This window comes from Mastomys coucha, unplaced genomic scaffold (genome assembly GCF_008632895.1).
Source record: "Mastomys coucha isolate ucsf_1 unplaced genomic scaffold, UCSF_Mcou_1 pScaffold1, whole genome shotgun sequence".
Taxonomy (NCBI): domain Eukaryota; kingdom Metazoa; phylum Chordata; class Mammalia; order Rodentia; family Muridae; genus Mastomys; species Mastomys coucha.
Genome location: NW_022196891.1, coordinates 44881687 through 44891589, shown reverse-complemented (window position 1 = coordinate 44891589; position 9903 = coordinate 44881687). Strand labels below are relative to the sequence as shown.

At 36.3% G+C, this 9903-nt stretch overlaps 1 non-coding gene across 1 annotated transcript; it reads left to right on the top strand.

The window, feature by feature from the left end:
- Nucleotides 1-1339: 1339 nt before the first annotated feature.
- LOC116072238 lies at nt 1340-1477 on the top strand. The gene has a single exon (XR_004111364.1). It is a non-coding gene; the product is annotated as a small nucleolar RNA SNORA17 (small nucleolar RNA).
- Nucleotides 1478-9903: the final 8426 nt, after the last annotated feature.

Here is a 9903-nt window from a genome sequence, read left to right as displayed (position 1 = left end):
ATCTCCAGGGTTGTCTCTCTTTCTGATTTCTTTATTGTTTCTATTTCCATTTTTATATTCTGGGTGGTTTTGCTCATTTCCCTAACCTGTTTGATTGTGTTTTCCTGTATTTCTTTTAGGGATTTTTGTGTTTCCTCTTTAAGAGCTTCTAGCTCTTTACCTCTGTGCTCCTGTATTTCTTTGAGGGTGCTATTTATGTCTTTCTTAAGGTCCTGTATCATCATCATGATGAGTGATTTTATATCTGAATCTTGTGTTTCTGGTGTGATGGTGTGGCCAGGACTTGCTATGGTGGGAGAATTGGGTTCTGATGATGGCAAGTGACCTTGGTTTGTGTTGTTTATTTTCTTAAGCTTGCTCACAGCCATCTGGTTAACTCTAGTGCTTCCTGCCCTTGCTAAATCTGACTGGAGCCTGTCTCTTTAACCCTTTTAAATAAGGTTTTAAAGAAATCATTAAATGCATGCTTAATTTCAGGAGCATAGTAACTAAAAATGAGAAAGTAATTCATCAAAAAATTAGAACTCTAGGACTGTCATACAAATACTTCAGCATATTCTATTAAATAAAATAAAAGTCTTTAACAGTAAGATTTTTAAATATAATATCTGTTCATTTTAAAACAGCAAAATGTAGGAGTAATAAATGAATGTCATGGTTAACAAATTGCCAGGAAGTGATCTTAGAATGCTGTTATAAATTGTTGAATAGATTAATAAATTAATCATTTCTGACGGATAAGAAAATAGCATTTATAGTCTTATCTGAATTATTGCAGTCTAAGAAACATCATCTAATGACACTTTATATTAAATGAGCCCCCTGAAAGAGTGTATTTACTATTAGGAAGCCTACTGTTCACTATTAAAACTCTAAAGCCACCAAGTTTACAGGTGACCTAATACTTTCCAGTAGTTTGTGAAGGTAAGCCCTGGAAAGCATTCAGAAGTTAATAATGCAAACTAATATGATGTCAGAAACATATGTGACTCAAACATCATTCAAGATACCTGGATATGCTTTACAAGATACACTTCAAGACAGATTATAAAATATTTGAAATATTAAGCTGTCATTTATTTTTGAGTATTGTATTAACAGCAGGTGTGGCCATGTATTTCTAGAATAAATGAATTTTATGTTTCCTCAACGCCAAATAATACTGATAATAGACACACATGGAATAGACTTAAATGAAGATAGATGCAGATAACATTGTCTCTGGTATATGAGATTGAGCTTTGTACAGTGGCAGACTGATGAATTGATTATTTGCGTATATGAATGAAGCCTAGTAGGGAAAGGAAAACAATGAACAACAATAAAATCATTTATGGTACCTGCCCTGAGGCACCATGCAGGTATGAATGCTGTGTCACATGTATGTCAGTAAGTGACAGAGAGAAAGTGAAGGGAGTCTATGTTTATTCTCAATGTTCTGACCTATGAACATTTGAATAATTAGGAGTCTAAAATTCCCCAGAAAAATAAAAAAAGCCTGGAACAACTACCAGCAACTGCCATACCAGCACAATAGGGCCTGATTAGGAAGCTAGCTTGAGATGACCACTAGTCTGTTGCTTATAGACTTTTGGTAGCAGACCATGCCTGAGATGACCCCTTCCTATTACCTCCTAATGGACTTACAGAGCATAGCACTCCTGACATCACTCTTGAGACTGCCCCAGACACTCTGAATCCCTGAGAACCACCAAGAAGAGAAAGTAAGTGGTGAAGAAATGGAAGAGAATGTGAAACAGAAGGATGTGGGCAAAATGAAAAGAGGCAGAACTGGAAAATTGAGGCTAGTGAGGATCAGTCTGAGGTTGGTAGATGGTGATGTCACATGGAACCTTGTTGGAGTCTTGGCCTGTGATGTAACCAGAGACCACATTGGGGTTTATGGCCCTACAGCAGCAGGAGTGTGTTACCAACAAAAGCCAGGCTGACCACCCTGGCCTGTGCTGCCACCTGGGATATGTTGATGTCTCAGGGGTGTGCAGAATTGGCCCAACCTCCCAATGGGGCATAAGGAGAGATCTGGCCTTGCAGATTTGAGAGCAGGAGAGCTGATTCAGCCTCTAGCCAGCTGCCATATTCAGGAGAGCATTGCCCCACACACTGCTGGAATTGCAGAAGAACCAACCCTAAGGATATGAGCCAGGGAAACCTTGTCCTGCCCCCCTCTGCTACAGCACTTGGGTGAACTGGCTCTGCACATTGCCTGGGCATCATAGTAGAGCTGGTCTTGGGTGGAGGTAAGTAGGTAAGCCAGCACTTAGGTATGATTTTGGAAGAATGGTTAGTTGAATAGTTTAGCTAGCTCTCACGTCCAGATCCAAGGTTTAGACTTGGCCCACTCCAACATCTACCCCATTGATGAACTGACTGCTGGAGTGCATGAAGGGGACAGTCCTACAGATGCAAAACTACAAGATCTTCATGACACAGGCAACAACAGGATATCTGTGAAGAGACCTAGTGAGACTGCAGTATTGAACAAGTAGCAGAAGCCAGAGATTTTGTATCAGAGCAAAAAGTCATGAACATTTGCAAGCAAGGAGGTACAGACAAAAGGTCCAGACACACTGACGTACTACAGCTTACAAAAGATATTTTTTTCTCTGTTAGCAGTAAGCATACAAAGCTGCAGGGTGGGTATGAGAGAAGGAGGAAGTGAGTGGGATTGGGGAGCATGGTATGAAATTCACAAAACACAGTACAAAGTTGAAAAAACTGTACTATGATAAAACTTCAGTGAACCTTTTTTAGAGGAATTTTAACCACACAACATGGTTGCTCTGGAAAGTGGTCACATCTGGCAGGAAAGCAGGTACACCCTGGATTACAGTATGAACTGGCTGGAATACAGACATCCTTAGTAGATACCTTTAATGCCTAACAATAAAAGTAAGCTTATTTTGTAGAAGGAAACAGCCATGTTTGAAAGTCTAACTGAAAGGCAGAGAGATGTGACAGTTCAAAAATGATTTGACAGAATGAGTCAGAGATAGAATATGCCCAACTCACAGGAGAACATCAGAGGAAGAGAGACTACTTAAGAGTACTGAGAGAGAGAAAAATGGGTGGTGGGATAGGTAGTATATATATGGCAATTTTAGAGTGACAGCTTTACTGAGACAGGTTATAGTTAGAACAATCAAGACACAGGTGGAGACTGAGGGAGGCAAAGAATGAGAAGGACCCAGAAGATTAGAATACATTGCCAAAGTTGGTTTGAGGCTAGACTGAACAATTCAGTCAGTTGCTGAGAGAAGCCAGATTGAGTCAGTCAGTTTGGAAGATTAGATTGTATGGAGGCTACAAATTTCTAGACCTGGGCCTACAGGTAATTAGAACATAGAAGGAAATGCTCTGGGCTCAGCCAAAACTGTGCATTCATACCACTTGGGTACAGCTCGCATCTTTTCACTTCACCTGAGGAAATAAAAGGGATACATAAATATTGTCCCTCTGTATCAGAATGTCTTGTATTCTTGACACAGTAGCTGAAATATGTGCACATTTTCTTCTACTTTTTAAGCAAGCAGGGTTACTTATTCACCTAAACAATTTGTGTCTTTTCTATGGCAAGTCTTAGTCATGAAGATCACTTCTCGATTCCATTAGAGACATTTTTTAGATAAAACAACTGTTTATTCAACATAGGCAGTGAGATACTGTGATAGTTTCTGTGTCCATCTGTTTCCTCAAGTGGCACAGAAATGAAAAATAGGTTGGAATAGATATACTCTGAAGACACTGGACAAAAGAGTGAGTCACATCCTCAACAAGGAAAATGGAGATACCCTGCCACATTTAATTGAACTGTTCAGAGTAGCAGGATATTTAAAAGTTATGAAAGTTTATTTTTGAAATGTTCCATTTAATTTAATATTTTTGGATTATTGTTGACTCTGGATAAAGGGAGCTGTAGAACAAGAAACAAGATGAAGCAATAATAAAAGGTAATAAATATAATCTATAGGCATTAGTTATGGAATTAATAACCTTGATTATTATGGTGTTTTTATATTGTAATCTTTATAAAACATCAAGGACTAGTTGCTTGGAAAAATATAATTGTGATTTAGTTCTATGATCATAAGGTCTCATTTATTCATCATAAGCCAGAGTTATTTTTATTATTATTTCACATACATTTTAATTATTTTCTATGTTTATTTAATATTTTCAACTTTATAGGGTCTAGAATCACATGGGAAACAAACCTGTGAACATTATTGAAAAGTATAACATAGCCAAGTTAGCCTGTGGATGTTTCTCTGAAGTATTATCATGATTAGTTAATTGAGGTATGAAGACACATATCCACTCTACACATCATTGTTCCATCAGGGTAAAGGTGCTTGAGTGAATAAAAATGAGAGAAATTTAAGATTTAGAACTTACAGTCCGCTTGTTAACAACGGATATGGAGAGTGACCAGCACCTCAAATTCCCCACTTTCACAGATCCCCACTGATGAAAACTTTAACTGTGGCAAAATTGAACTCTTCTTTTCTTCCATTACTTTTTCATGGTATTTTATCATAGCAAAAGGAAAAGAAGTTAAAAATTATGGTCACTTTGCAATAGGAACAAAACATTTTATGGGACTTTTTTCCAATTTTCTCATTTTACTTAAAACCATATTATTTTTACCATTTTTATTTCCTATAAATGGTAGTAATATTCTCAATATTTATTTTATTCTGAATAATTTATGACAGAGGCATGTCCACATATAACATGCATTTTATTTTTCTCCACTTAAGATGTTATCTTTTAAATTCTTTGTTCTTTTTGTTTTCACAGTCCCTATTATTTATATTTAAGAATGAGGAAAATCAATTCTAAGCTCTATTTTTTGAGGGAATGGAAAGCAAAAGATATGTTTGATGGAAACAGAGATGAGAAAAACTGGTTGTTTGATTTCATTTGGAATTATTTCTAAGGAAAGTCTTTTCAATAATCTAACAGTCTGGTTCACAGTATTTTAAAATGAATTATGTTATGAAAAAGGTGAAGCATGTGTCCTATGGTATAGTGGAATATATTTGGGTATATGCCCAGGAATGGTATAGTTGTGTCTTGAGGTAGAACTATTCCAAATTTTCTGAGAAATTGCCAAATTGATTTTCATAGTAGTTGTATAAGTTTGCACTCATACCAGTAATGAAGGAGAGTTCCCCATGTTCCACACATCCTGGCCATCATGCGCTGTTACTTGAGTCTTTGATCTTAGCTATTCTGACCAGTTGTAAGATGGAATCTCAGAATCCTTATGATTAGCATTTCACTGGTGACAAAGGATGTTGAACATTTCTTTGAGTACTTCTCAGACATTAAATGTTTGCCTGTTGAAAATTCCCTGTTTAGCTCTGTATCCCATTTCCATTTCCTTCAATATGTGCCTACTTTACTGATGTTATCTAGTAAATAGAGTAATATTAACTTGTGACTTTCTAGTTAGTGTAATGAAACTATTCTAGTGGCCCACCTTTTCTGAGTAACCACATAAGAATTCCAACTGTAATTAATATGATCCAGGGACAAGACTATTTCCTAAATATCCCATCATCTAGTTACTGTCTTCATTCTTTGACTGGTGTATGCATCTCTGTAACTTCTATGTGACCATTTGAATTCTGTTTTTACTATATGGGACACTTTCTCTGGCATCTATCTTATTGAGAACAGTATTGATATTGTTTATTGTTCAAATATGGATACTTTTCAAGATCTACAATTTAAACAAACCTTGAATACTATCTTGTTCCTGGGCTGGGAATTTAGTACAATGATATATTCCTACATAATAAATATATATAGACCTACAGTTAATCTTTAAAATATTTTATTCCTAAAATATTTATTCTTTATAATGTAATTTTATGAGTTCTTAACATTAATCCTGATATGTTTGATTATTATTCATCCCACAAAATTGATTTTAAATCTTTTCACAAGTATTTGAAATGTTGTTTCTTATGCTAAAATCAAATATCTTAGCTTCCATAACACAAACTTATAAAAATTAAATTAGTATCATTTGCTCAATCATATGAATTTACAAGAAAGAAGGGCAAGATCGGGTATGGGGGAGACAAGAGAGAAGCCGAGAGGGCCAAGAGAATGAATATAAATATAAATATAAATATAAATATAAATATAAATAGAAATAGAAATAAAAATAGAAATAGAAATAGAAATATGCAGCAGTGTACTTGTATGTGTGGAGTGGAGGCACTAGAATGTCCCAGGCACCAGGGATATGAGACCCTCCCAGAACACAATGGGGATGACCTTACCCAAAACGCTCAACAGTGGGGAGATAAAACTTAAATAGAACATCATCAGTAGATAGACAAGAGCCCATTTGAAGCATGGGGCCACCTACCCCTCTTTAAAATTCTTGAACCAGAGTTCTTCCTGTCTAAAGGAAATGCAGGGACAAAACTGGAACAGAGACTGAAGTAAAGACCATCCAGACATGGGTCCAACTTAGGATTCATCCCATGTGCAGGCATCAAACCCTGACACTATTACTGATGCCATGTTGTGCTTTCAGACAGGAGATTAGCATAACTGTCCTCTGAGAGGCTCTATCAGCAGCTGACAGAGACTGATACAAATATTTAGAGCCTAAGTTTGGACTAAGGTCAGGGACCCCTATGGAAGTTTTAGGGAAAGGACATAAGGCACTGAAGGGAATTGCCAAGCCATAGAAAGAACAATAGTATCAACTAATGTGGACCCCTCAGAGCTCCCAGCTAACCAAAAAACATACTTGGGCTGTTCCATGACCCATACTGTATATGTAGCTGGGGACTGCCTTGTCTGGCCTTAGTGAGAAAGGGTATGCTTAATCCTGTAGAAAATTGTTGCCCTAGGGAAGGAGGATGCAAGTATGGTGGGAGAGATTGGGTGGGTGGTTTGGGGAGCACCCTCTCAGAAGAAAAGGGGAAGGGGATGGGTAGAGAAATTATGAAGGGCGACCAGGAGGTGGACAACATTCAGAATGTAAACAAATAAAATAATTAATAACAAAGTAATAAAACTTTAAATAAATGTCAGAAAAAATAATAAAATGGAATATATATGTAATATATATACATAAATATGTATACATACATATATATATATGTATATATATATATAGCTGGGGGCCTCAGAGTTCTCCTTAGAGTGCTGAATGTGCTTAAAATAAATGCAATCAGACTAAAGCTCATCTAAATGCATCCACATGATATCTAACAGAGAACAAAAATAATGTGTCTATCACCAATGCCATAAATAAGTTGAAGAAAAGTACATTCAAATTTATAGCAGATTTTGTTCTCATAAGTTTAATATTCAGCTGTTCTCAAGATAAATTCTACAATATGTTTGTCATCATATTTTTAATTAGTATAATCACTTCACCTTAAGTGACCTGATTGAATATTAATTGAATTGAGTGTATTCAAATTTTACTTAATGCACAAGGGAAGCAGATTTAAAAATACTTGTTGAAATTAATGTGTCTCTTAATCAGTTGGTCAGAAGTATACTGGTGATTATCTTCTCAAAATAACCCTAGAGTTAATTTGAGTAATTACCCAATTCAGTCTTTCACTCATCGGACTCTAAAGTCAAAGAAAGCCATATACAATTTTCTCATTAGTTACCGTGCACAGTAGAGAAGTACTAAATTATTTTGTCTGTCTTAAAATGTAACAATTAGACTATAATACATTCAGCTTCTGAATATTCCATCTAGATTAAAAGAATTGATGATAGAATATTTTCTTCAATTGCCCTTTACTGCTTGAATGGCAAAATATCTTGCTCCATCAGTCATCCCAGGCTGAGGTCTTTACTTCCCCATCAGAACCAATTGCAGATACTACTATGATATCACATTTGCTTCTATACGAAGATGTATTCTCATTGAAATGTTTAATAAAGAGTTGACTGGCAACATAATGTCAACCTGGCAAATTTATTCAAGAATAATTAAATGGATATGCTTAATTTGTTAAAACTCTTCTGTCAATCTTTATAATGTATTCTCTTGCAATAATCTTGCATCCATCTTTATCTTCCTGAGGAATTGCAGCAAATATGATTTATTTTAGATATTTCTTTTTTCTGTATTTGATGTTCTAAACTGATATCATCATTCCATCACAGTAATATGATTTTCTGTTTCTCATATCATAAAAACAAGTACAGGAAATTACTCTTTCACTGCTAGTTTGTAAAACATTTGGTTTTGTTTATGCAAATTATTCAACAGGAGTTCACCACTTAAATGTTTAATTGTAACAGATTCTTTTACATTTTCATGCATTTATAAATGAAATCTATGCTATATTTCAGTTTAAGTGATTTCTCCAAAAAAGAGTGGTGAAAAATCTTTTAAATAAGTCTATTACTAAAATAAATATCCTGATTCTATACACTCATGATTATGCATAATTATTACTACACATATTTATGAGTGGAATGTAACATTGTAAAAATGGCATATACTATATTGGATTAATAATTAACTCATTTTAGCATGTGATAAATAAATGAAAATAAGGATCAGTATTGATAAATATAAGTAGAATGTTCACTTAAGATATATAAATAGCAGGCTGATGGGACTGATCAGTAATACAATACATTATTACCATGCTAAGGGCCCATAATTTCATTGCAACCCTGAACACTGTAATTGGCTATTTTACAGATAATTATTATGCTCACATTTTACTATAATGTACACTTGTAAGAGTCTAATACACTATTATAATATCACAAACACTAATATATGCAGATGTTAAAAGAAAGATATTAAAAGTTTACCAAGTCTATAAGTTCAAGACATAATTAAACACTAGAAATGTTTAAGAAAAGATAACCCTACCAAGCTCTTAAATCTTCAGTGAAAAACATCAACTTTTTAAAACTTATTCTTTTTTTTTTTTTTTTTACAGTCTAGTCATTATCCCCCTCCTGGTCTACCCTCTGACTGTTCCTCATCCCATATTTCCTCTGTATTGTCCAACAGGATGTCCCACCTCCCCCCCCACCACTCTCACCCCACAAGACCTCCACATTCCCTGGGCCCAAGTCTCTCGAAGTTTAGGTGCATCTTCTGTCACTAAGGCCAGACAAAGCAGTCCTCTGCTGTACATGTGTCAGAGGCCTCATATAAGCTTGTGTTGTTGGCTGCCTGGTTGATGACTCAGTGTCTAAGAGATGTAGGGGGTCCAGGTTAGTTGAAACTGCTGGTCTTCCTATGAGGGACCCTACATCTCAGTTTCTTCCAAAATTTCCCTAATTCGACCAGAGTTCATAGCTTCTGCCCATTGGTTGGGTATAAGTATCTGTATCTGAGTCTTTCTGCTGCCTGCTAGGCCTCTCAGAGGGCAGTCCCGCTAGGCTCCTCTATTATCATAGCATCAGTGATAGTATCAGGCGTTGGAGCCTCCCCTTGAGATCAGTCCCAATTTGTGGTTATCACGGGATCTCCTTTCCCTCAGTGTCTTCTTGACTTTTGTCCCTGCAGTTCTTTTATACAGGAACAATTCTGGGCTAGAGTCTCACTGTGAAATGGTAACCCCATCCTCCCACTTGATGCCCTGCCTTTCTACTAGAGGTAGACTCTACAAGTTCTCTCTCCCTACCCTTTGGGTCCTGAGAGTTTCTCATCTCCAAGGTCTCTGGTACATTCTAGAGAAACCCCTACCCACCTCTACCTCATGAGGCTGCCTGTTTCCATTCTTTTTTCTGGCACTCAAGCCTTCAGTCCTGTTCCTCCAATACGTGTTCCTAGTCCCTACTTCTACCTGGGGCTCTCCCTCTCTATGCACCACCCCCATGATTGCTTTCTTCTTCCTCCCAAGTGAGATTGAGAACATGTGC